We start from the raw sequence: 9893 nt of genomic DNA on the forward strand, positions 1-9893 counted from the left end.
GCTCGCGGCGAGATTCTCCACGAGGCAGAGACTCTGTTATAGTCAAAGAGGAAGTTTGTTAGGAAGAGACAGGGGGGGAAAGGCACTTGGATAGGCACAAGCGGGCGGGGAGAGCACAAGGGACGGGTTTGCAGACAGAGAGGCCTGCGTGGTCGCAGGGGGCGGCCTGAGGAGAGCGGCCTCTGCTGAGGAGTCCCGGCAGGTGCAGGTCACGGGCAGGCGGGAGGCTGTGGAAGGAGAGTGGGCGGACAGGAGCTGCGTAGGCACCAGTGGGCAGGACTGTGGCCCTCCGTGGGCAGCGCTGGGTTTTACCACCGTCTTGCATAGGAGGGCTCTGCTTCCTGGGTGGGTGTTCCTTAATCTCCACACCTTCACCTTCACCTTCACCTTCACCTGAGCTCTGCTAATCCGGTCCACCTCGCCGGCCCCCGGGGCCCTCTGTCTTTCTGTTCTGGCCCTCCCTGCCCCTCCCCACTTCCCTGAGGCCCTCAGCCACAGAAACCCCTTTCCCACTCAGCACCTGCAGGGTCTGGCCACTTCACCACTCCCAGATCACACACCCTGCTGATGGGGCTCAGGTGTTGGGGTTCAGTGAGCAGGTCCTTGGGTCCCTCTAGAAAACACTTGAGCGGAGTTTCCCTCTCACCAGCACAAGCTTCGCTGACTACAGACTTCTGCACAGGCGCAAATGGCGGTGTCTGACTTTCATAGTTTTCTTGCCTCCAGCCGCAGCAGGCCAGGGCAGGGTGCTCTTTACAGTGTTCTTTGTGGGGTCCCTGCCTCTGTGGAATGTTATCGCTTTGTGGTCTAGCTGGGCTGGCTCTTTGTATCAGATAATCCTTTCTGACCCCACACGCTCAGATTCCTGGAAACTTCCACAGCCGGTTCAACAGCTTGTTAAGCATCCCCACCCCCACCCTGCTTTTCGTCCTTGTGAGACCTTCCGGCCTAATTATTTTCTCCTCTGATCTTCATGGCCACCTTCATCACGGCCAAAATGAAGGCTTTCAGGTGAAAATTCCCTAAATTCCCCGCGCCTCTCCGGGCAGTGCTGTCTGTGACGTCCTCAGCTCCCACCTCCGTGCTAGCTCAGGGGAAGGCTCAGGCCCAGCCAATGCCGCTGTGGGTCCTTCCCCTTACCACCAGCCCCTCCCATGGAAAAACAAGAACAAAATTCACAGTTAAAGAAAAAAACAAGGGCGGCTTTCCCTGAGCACCACCTCTGCCCCCTCCAGCCAAGCTCCCCAGTGACCCAGCCATGTCTCCTGCCCTCACCTGTCATTAGTCACAGCCGGCTTTCACCCGCCTCACCTGCCTCCCAGTAGAGCCGGCCGCAAAGCCAACACCACTGACCTTCTTTTCCTCTGTGTAGAAGGACTGGGGCACAGGCCAGAGCTGTGGGGGGTGAGAGGACTCCCCAGGGAGAGTGAGGCGTGGAACAGGTGGACATACTGAAACCTACTGCTGAGGGGGCAGCGGGAGACAGGAGGGGTCCGCTGCCCTGGGGGTCACTCCCTGGCCGGGGATGGAGCTCAGGCTATGGCGGTGATTGCGCTGAGCCTTAACCCCCAGGCCGCTGGAGGACCACGACCTGAGAATCCGAGAGGGACCTTCAGTCCTCACGTAGCCTCGACTTCTCCTTGAGATGTGCTGTTGGGGACCGTCCCCGTGTGGCCCTCTCGAGTCCTCTGATTTCTGTGACATCATTCTCGTCTCCTCTGAACATTCATTTATTCTCTCACTCAACTTACTTCTCTACTTTGGGCTTAGCCCTGGGCACAGCATGAGATGCCTGGTGTACAAAGATGAAAAAAATAATCTGATGACTGCCCCACAGATTAAGAAGTTTGGTTGAATTTCTGGAAATTTTGTAAGTTCTTCAAGCTGCCTCTGTCTGTCTCTCAGGACTGGGTGGGAATCCCCTGGAAAGACAATGCCCTGGGAAAGGGGGTTTGCTGTGCCTGGCCTCAGAGTGCCGGCAGGCAGGGCTGGGCAGCTCCTACCCAACTCCAGGCTTGGGCAAAGAAGAGCCGAGAAGGCGGCGGAGGAGGTGGGCACCGGAGGAGAAGACAGGCGGCCGCTCCTGCTCCCCGAGCGGTTCCCGCCGCCCCTCCCTTCCCGAATCCCGCTGTCCACGGAGATGTGGAGGCGCTGAGGAACCAGCAGCACCCTGAGCCCCCAGGATGAACTCCACCCCCAGCCTCTCACAGACCCCAGCCCGCCCCAGCCCAAGAGACCAAGAGACCAAGACGGCAGGTGCCGAGGACACAACTCCCAGCCGGGCCGGCCCAGGCCTTCTGGTGGGGGTGCTGAGAACGAGGGTGCAGTTGACGGTGCCACCCTTGGCTGAACACACCCCAGCTGGTGCTCTCTTGCTGTCCACCTGACTGGCCCCTTGGCTCTGCTGGGAGGGGCCGGGGGAGGCCCCCGGAGGGGCCCTCGGGGGTGCTCCCATGGCGGCTCGGAAGCGCCAGTCAGTGCCGGCAGTGCACAGGCTGCTCCGTCCTGGGCAGAGCGACTTGCTGTTGGGTGAGGTGGCTCTCTTTGACCTTTGGGTCCCCGTGTCCCAGTTAGGGGACCTGCCCAGCCCCCGAGCGACCTGGACTTGGGGCAAGCTTTCAGGCTGACCCTGCTCCGTGTCTTCCCAGGAGGGGGTGACCTGCAGTCTTACTGGGAGACTGTTACTTGAAACGCGTGCGACTCTTGCCGCGCTCGGGTTCTTCTTCCTTTCTCTTATTAACTAGCTGTGAGTATTTCTTCTCACGTGCTGTCGTCCCCATCGTTTTCCGGACGCCCCGCCCCCATGGCTGTCACCGTGACGTCTCGTGTCTTCGCTCCCGTCTCGACCCCTTCTCCCCCATCTCCTGTGCCTCTATGTATGGTCAGCTTGGCCACTTCGGCGTTCCCTTGACCTTTTGTTTGGGTTCTCTATGTTCCGCCTATCACAGGACCACCACATCCGTGGGTGTTTATCTTTTTCCTTCTGACCTGCTTCGGCCAGCAAGTCCCCACCAGCCCCATTGTGCTGTGCCCACCGATTCTATTAAACACCCTCTGGTGGCGCAGCGGGTTAAGCACAGCACGTGAAGCTATAGCAGTCGCTGCAGCACGAGTTCGATCCCCGGCCAGGGCGGTGACCCACAGGGCGCGGCAGACCTCTCCTGACCGCCCGCTGCTGCCCTCAGCAGTGTCCCTCGTCCATCTGCCTATTCTGCTCCCTGCTCTGTCTCTGGAGAAACCTCTCACCCCACCCCCCCACACCTCTGGCCTGTACCCCAGTTCTGTATGCATAAATAAATAAATCTTTAAAAAAAAAAATCTTCCGTGCTAAGTCTTTCACCACCTCTGTACACGCACATGTCCCATCCCTTCCAGAACGTGCCTGGGTGCCAGGGGTCCCTGGCTCATGTGCTGACAAGGGCAGAAAATACCCCCCCACACCGGATATGGGCGTCACCCAGCTCCTGGGTCTCTCCTGGAAGGGTCAGGCTGTGAGCCCGTGATCACGCGGAGGGGGTCGGCTCGCCGTCTGGGAGGTCTGGCAGTTAGGCGACGTCCTCATGGGTGTTGAAGGTTGACCCTGTCCCCGACATGTGCTAGGCAGGAGGAGCCAGGCGAGCCTGGAATGCAGCAGTGTTCCCAGAACAAGTACACCTGTGAGCGTGTTATTTATGCCTTGGCTTTCTTTTTGTTCTTTGTGTTTGGTAAACTTTTCTAGTACTGACATTTACTTGACCTATGCTAGAGGGAAGTTAAGGAAGGGACTCTTCCACAGAGGTATAGGGGGAACAAGCCACCTCAGAGACCGGTGTGCCTGGGGAGCGGAGATGGGGAACCCCAGGAGCCAGTCGGGGGCACGGGCTTGCCATCACTGGCTTCCGCGGGGGCGGGGGGAGTCCTCTTTTCAGCACCTCCGATGCTGGGTGTTCCCTCCCTCCCCCACCTTCCTGCTCTTCCCGGCTGGTGTCTACAACCACACACCTTTGCTTTGCTTTGCTCCCTGACGTGGGCAAAAGCATCTCCACAGAGCCAGGGTTGCCTGTTTCCTGCCCCACCGACAGAGGGCGGAGCTGAGCGCCAGGGAAACTCAGGCAGGGCGAGGAGCCGGAGGGAGGCGCCTGGGCCTGGTGGGAGGTGGGGAGAGGGGCTGCTGGCTCCTCAGCTCTGGACGCCCCTGAACGGGGAACTTGGAGGAGTCGCGGGGAGCTGAGACATAGAGGAGACACAGGGGAGAGGCCCGGGGGTGCAAGGAGTTGCCCCCAATTTCCCCCCTTTCCTTCCAGGCCCCCCGACCCCCCCTGCCCTTTCCTGCGGTTCCCGCCAGAGGGGCCTTCGACTGTGACAGCTTTGCCTTGACCGACCCTGTCTGCGCACTGACTCGTGAGGGGCCGGGTAACTTTGGGAAACCCTCATCCTTTCCTCCCGCTGCACACGCATCCTAGCCCAGCTCTTTCCCACTTAGAGGCCTCATCGTCCGACAGTGGATGGCAAAGCCCCTGAAGGACATGTAACTTGGGGGGGTACTGAGGTACCCTCATCTGCACACCAACAGTTCTAACCTGAGGACCCAGGAACCTCTGCGCCCCCCCAGTGCGTAAATGTCTCCCTAAACTCCCAGGGTGTCGCCACCCGTGTGCTGCTTGGCAGCCACCTTGTCCACCCACCGTTTGGGCCAGAGGCCGGGGACGGGCCTTCGGGGCTATCCACGTTGACGGCCCAGTTCCGACAGCCATGAAGGCGCTGGGACCCGCCCTCCGGGGTCAGGCCGTGGCTCAACAGATCTGATTTAGGATCTGTAAGAATTTCTGAAGCCGCAGGCGGGCAGGGTAACCGGGAGGCCGACCCTGGGCTGGCGTGGCCGGAGGAGCGCCTGGGTATTTCATCTGGGCCCGCCCTCTGGGACGGAGCACAGACCTTTGTGCCAGGGTCCCACGGGGGTCCACAGGGGCGACTCCTGCGAACCCCGCAAGACGCCCGCCCCGGCGGCACTGCCACTGGCTGAGTGTAATTCGGCTGAGCCCCGGGGCTGCGTGAGGGAAGCACCAGCCCAGGGGCAGCACATGAGAGCGAGTTGCGGCCTTTCCAGAAGGTTCATGCTTATTTGGAGACCACAGTGCTGCGAACGTGGAGGAAAGCGCCCCGGAGTCCTCCCGGACTGGGGCAGGCGGAAGTTGTCGGGAGGTGCAGGGTGTGGGGTGGAGGCCGGAGCCAGGCTGGGGAGGAGAGGAGTTTCTGAGTCACCCTGGACTGGGACCTAGACGGTGCCCTGGCGGGGGTGGGCAGCCCCAGCCCCTGGGCCCGGCCTCTGGACCCTGGGCATGAAGTGGTTAAAGAGAAGCCCGCAGCGGCCTGCGGTGGGAAGTGTCCTCTCAGCCCACTCTTCTGTCCACTGGGGGACACCCAGCGGGGCCTCAGCTGCCTGAGTCAGAGGCTGAGCACCCGCCCGCGGGAGGGGCCGCCCCCGCCCCCACCTCGCCCTCTGCGGAGGAGGGCAGACGCCCAGAAACCCATGCAGGAGGAATTCCGGGAGAGTCAGGGCTTCCAGGGAAAATCCCCAGGAAAATAAAAGTGACGAGGACGCAGCTGCTGTCAGGCCGGGAGTCAGAGAGAGCTCCAGAACGGGGCCTCCCTCCCAGCGCCCCAGGACACTGCTTCTTTAGGGGAAAATGTAAAGGGGCCGCTCAGAAGAGAGATTTCTCAGGCAGGTGCCCTGAGCGGGTCCCCAGCAAATTAAATCCATGTCCTTCCTCGCGTTCTTCTGGGCAGTATCTGAGCCCCCCCCATGGTGTGGTCCCCTAGTTCTCCCACCACCGCCCCCTCCCCGCTCGGTTCGGCCCTCTCCCTCCCCGGCTGTGGGTCTCCGGCTGTGGTCAGCTGGCCACTCTGCCTTCTGCTTGACCCTTTGCTGGGTTCCCCTGTGTCCCACCTGTGAGCGAACCGTCCTGTTTCTCCTTTCAGGGCTATTTCCTCAGCCTCGCCCTCCGGCTCCGTCCAATTGCCCTGGCCAGCGAGGGAGGAATGTGGGCTGGCGCAGCCACCGCGGGGAGCCGCGTGGACCGTCCTCGGGACACGCGGAACGGAGCTGCCACGGTCCAGCCTCCCCGCCCTGGCGTCTGCCCGAGGACCGCGTTTGAGAAGAGACCTGCACCCCTACCCAGTGCAGCACCGGTCCCAACGGCCGAGACATGGAAACAAGCCAGACACGCCCACGGTGAGGCAAGAAGACCCGGTCTGTGGCACAATGGAACATTACTCAGCGGTCAAAAAGGTAAACCCGGGAAGACGTTCAGACGAAAGGGAGAGAGAGAGAGAGAGAGAGAGAGAGAGAGGCCAGTAGACAACTGACAAAGGCCACACACGTCCCCAGGAAGACGGGTGGACCACGCACACTGGCTGAATGATCGGCCTCCTTAGTCTCAAAGAAATGTCCTTGGAGCAAAAGCAGCATGTTTCCATCTAACAAATTGGCAAACCCGTAATGCAAGATGAATGCCGGGCTTTTGCTGGTGCAGGGTTGGTAAGGAGACCGACTTTGTTGTTGTTTTTTTTAAGCTTTATTTATTTGTGCACACAGAACTGGGGTACAGCCCAGAGGTGCAGGGGGTGAGAGGCTTCACCAGAGACAGAGGGGGGAGCAGAACAGGCAGATCGACGGAGGACACTGCTGAGGGGAGCAGCGGGCGGGTCAGGAGAGGTCTGCCGCGCCCTGTGGTCACCTCCGGGGCAGGCGGGAATCGAACTCATGCTGAAGTGGCTTTCGCTTCTCAGTGCTGTGCTGCAACCTGCTGCGCCCCCAGGGAGGGCCGGGAGACCAGCTGTGTAAAGAACAAACACAGGCCACAGCCACGCCAGGTAAAACCAGTGATAACAACATGTGTAATAATAATGACAGGCGTGGGTTAGTGCTTTAACTCAGGAGCATGAGGACTAGGAGCCCACTCTGTGCATCACTCTGTATAACTTACTGTTCCAATACACGAATGTGTGGGAAACGAAGGCTCCAGGGGACAAATAACCAGAGCCTCTGGTAGTGGTGAATAATAGGACAAACTAAAGAATAAAAAGCAAGGGGAACCTCCCTGGGGTTCGGGTTGAGTCTCAGGCCTGAGTTCGATGCCGGCCAGGGAGTGACCCACGTGGCTCAGCAGGCCTCGCCTGTCCCTCCTGTTTCTCCCCTCAGCAGTGGGTTTCAGTGGATCCACCCGTTCTGCCCCCCACTCTGCCTCTGGGGGATCCTCTCACTCCCTGCACCTCTGGCCTGCACCCCAACTCTCCTAGGTGTAAATAAAGCAAATCTAAAAAACAAGCAAAAAAAGAGAATAAGTTGCAAGAAAAATACAGCAACGTGTGGTACAAGGTAGGCAAATCTTTTCCGCGGCCCTTCGCACAGAGACGGAGTGGGGTTTGCCAAAGGGCACAGCAGGGCTCACACCAGGTAAGTGCCAGGTGAGCCAGGTGTGGCTGGCGGCGGGACAGCGCCACTGTCCTTCTCCCACGTCTCTGTCCTCTCAGCACAAGTCCTTGCAGAACCCGCGGCCCTCCCTGGTGGTGCAGTGGGGGGGAGGGGTGGGCGCAGCACTGCAGCTTGTGCTTTCCACAAGTTCGATCCCCGGCCAGGGAGGGACCCCCAGGGCGCAGCAGACCTCTCCCGTCTCCCCGCGGCTCCCCAGGCTGTCTCTGGTGGATCCTCTCACCCCCTGCACCTCTGGCCTGTACCCCAGTTCCGTGTGCACAAATAAGTACGTCTTTAAAAATATATTTACAGAACTCAGGTCTTGCAAGTCAAAGCACCTAAGAAATAGAACGTTCTTTCACGCAAGGCCAGGACTTCTCCTCTGCTCCCCAAGGCCGAGTGACTGGGGCCTGCGGCTTAAACTGCTTAAAGGGGGGGGGCAGTTCCATGCCTGCGGCTTGGAGGACAGTTTCGTCCCTGCGCACCTGCCCACACTCACCCTGCACCAAAGCTCAGGGTCCTTGTCCAGTCACTGTCTATCTCAGTTTGAATTTAACATTTACACAGGTGCTCACAGGAAGGAAGTGAAACTCAAAGATGTTATCAGATTCAGGTCTCCTGTGCTATTTTATTTATTGATTTCAGTTTACATACAAGAGCTGTTTCCTTCAGTGTGGGGGTCAGAGGACGCACCGGGGCAGAGTGGGGAGCAGAACAGGCAGACCCACTGAGGGGAGCAGCAGGGAGACAGGGGAGGTCTGCCAGCCCTGGGGGTCCCTCCCTAGCCGGGACGAACCGGTGCTGCAGGGGCTGCCGATGGCTTCATAGCGCTGAAGCTCACCCCTCGCGCCACCAGGGGGCCCTTATATGTCTTAATACAAGGCTTGGGTTTCACGGGGAATAAATCCTCAGTTAGGAAACGTGTGGGGGAGTTAACGGGCAAGAAGGCTTATCTCGGCAAGTTCTGGTGGTACAAACCCAGCTTGGGGGGCCCCGACTCGGGTGACAAGTGCTTCTCTCTTCCTGGGACCATGTGGGGCCCCTTCTCAGGGGACATCCCGCCGAGCCGAGCCAGCTTCCAGGCCTGCTTGGGCCGCCATGGGGATTTGTGTTTCCCACCTCCCAAGTCCATGCTCAAAACCGGGGTGTCTCCTGCGTGCTGACGGGGTCCTGGAAGGGGGAGAAATGGGGGCGCCAGGCACAGAGCCTGGCGGGGGTTGGGGAGCACACTCAGACCCTTCCTGCAGGCCTCCTGGTCTACTTCTCCCGAGGGCTCGATGTGGACTTCAGGCCTCACCGAACGTGTGTTTATACCTTTGAACCTGTCATTCTGCTCTAGGAAACTTATCAGAGGGAAATAATTAGAGCAGGTCATAAACATTTATGATTATGGACAGACATCTGGGCTTTCCTGCTTATCTTCAAAGATTGAAAATAATTCAACAATAGGAAATATGTAAGCTGCGATGGTTTTACAGTGGCGCAGTCTTGAAGCGCAGTCATCTAAATTCACCTCTTGGGGGAATACTGAAAGCCGTGGAAAATGCATTCAAAAGTCATTAGGAAAAAAAGCACTTTACAGGATGATCCCCTTTTAGCAAACTCACACTTACAGCTGCAGGTAGATGTGAGCGGGGAGACTAGAGTTACTTGGCTCAGGGAACTAACGATTCATTTCAATTTGATTATACTTTTCATACTTTCCCAGCTTGCTGAAACAAAATTTTTTTCTGGATATTTTTTCTTACTGTTGAGACATGTAATTTTTCTTTGAATTATGTATTTTAATAACTAAAACATAGCTTTACAAATTTATTGATTTATGCACACAAAACTGGGTCCAGGCCAGAGGTGCAGGGGCGGTGAGAGGCTTCCCCAGAGACAGAGCGGGGAGCAGGACAGGCCTACGGACAAAGACCACTGCTGAGGGGAGCGGTGGGCGGGGCAGGAGAGGTCTGCCGCACTCCTGGTGTGACGTCCAGCTCTGTCAGGGTCGTGTGAGCTCAAACACATGATTGAAGCTCTTTGTGCCTCGGTTTCCTTGTCCGGGCATTGGCGATGACACCGGTGCCCGCCTGAGCCTGGTGAGAAATAAGTGGATGAGGCTCAGGTAACTCGTGCTGGCTCCAAAGTGTTGCACTTAACCCCTGCGCACCAGGGAGGCTCTCGTCCATCTTCTTGGTGGTCTCCTAGCTCCTTGAAAGCCCCTCACCTGTGAAGTGTGAACCCCAGTGCCTCAGCGACAGCCACGGGGGTGGTGCCCGAGGGCCCGCGGAGGTTGCCTGTCGGTCAGCAGCAGCGCCGACTGGGCCCCAGGCACGGGGCTCGAGGCCACGCCGAGTCCACAGCACCAGGCAGACCCACGGCAGGCCACAGTCTCGGTCAGTAGAGCGCGCGAGGTCCTTCCAGCAGAGCGATCGAGCCCTGAGGGCCGGAAGCC

The sequence above is a fragment of the Condylura cristata genome, unplaced genomic scaffold (genome assembly GCF_000260355.1).
Source record: "Condylura cristata isolate star-nosed mole 26May11 unplaced genomic scaffold, ConCri1.0 scaffold00014, whole genome shotgun sequence".
NCBI lineage: Eukaryota > Metazoa > Chordata > Mammalia > Eulipotyphla > Talpidae > Condylura > Condylura cristata.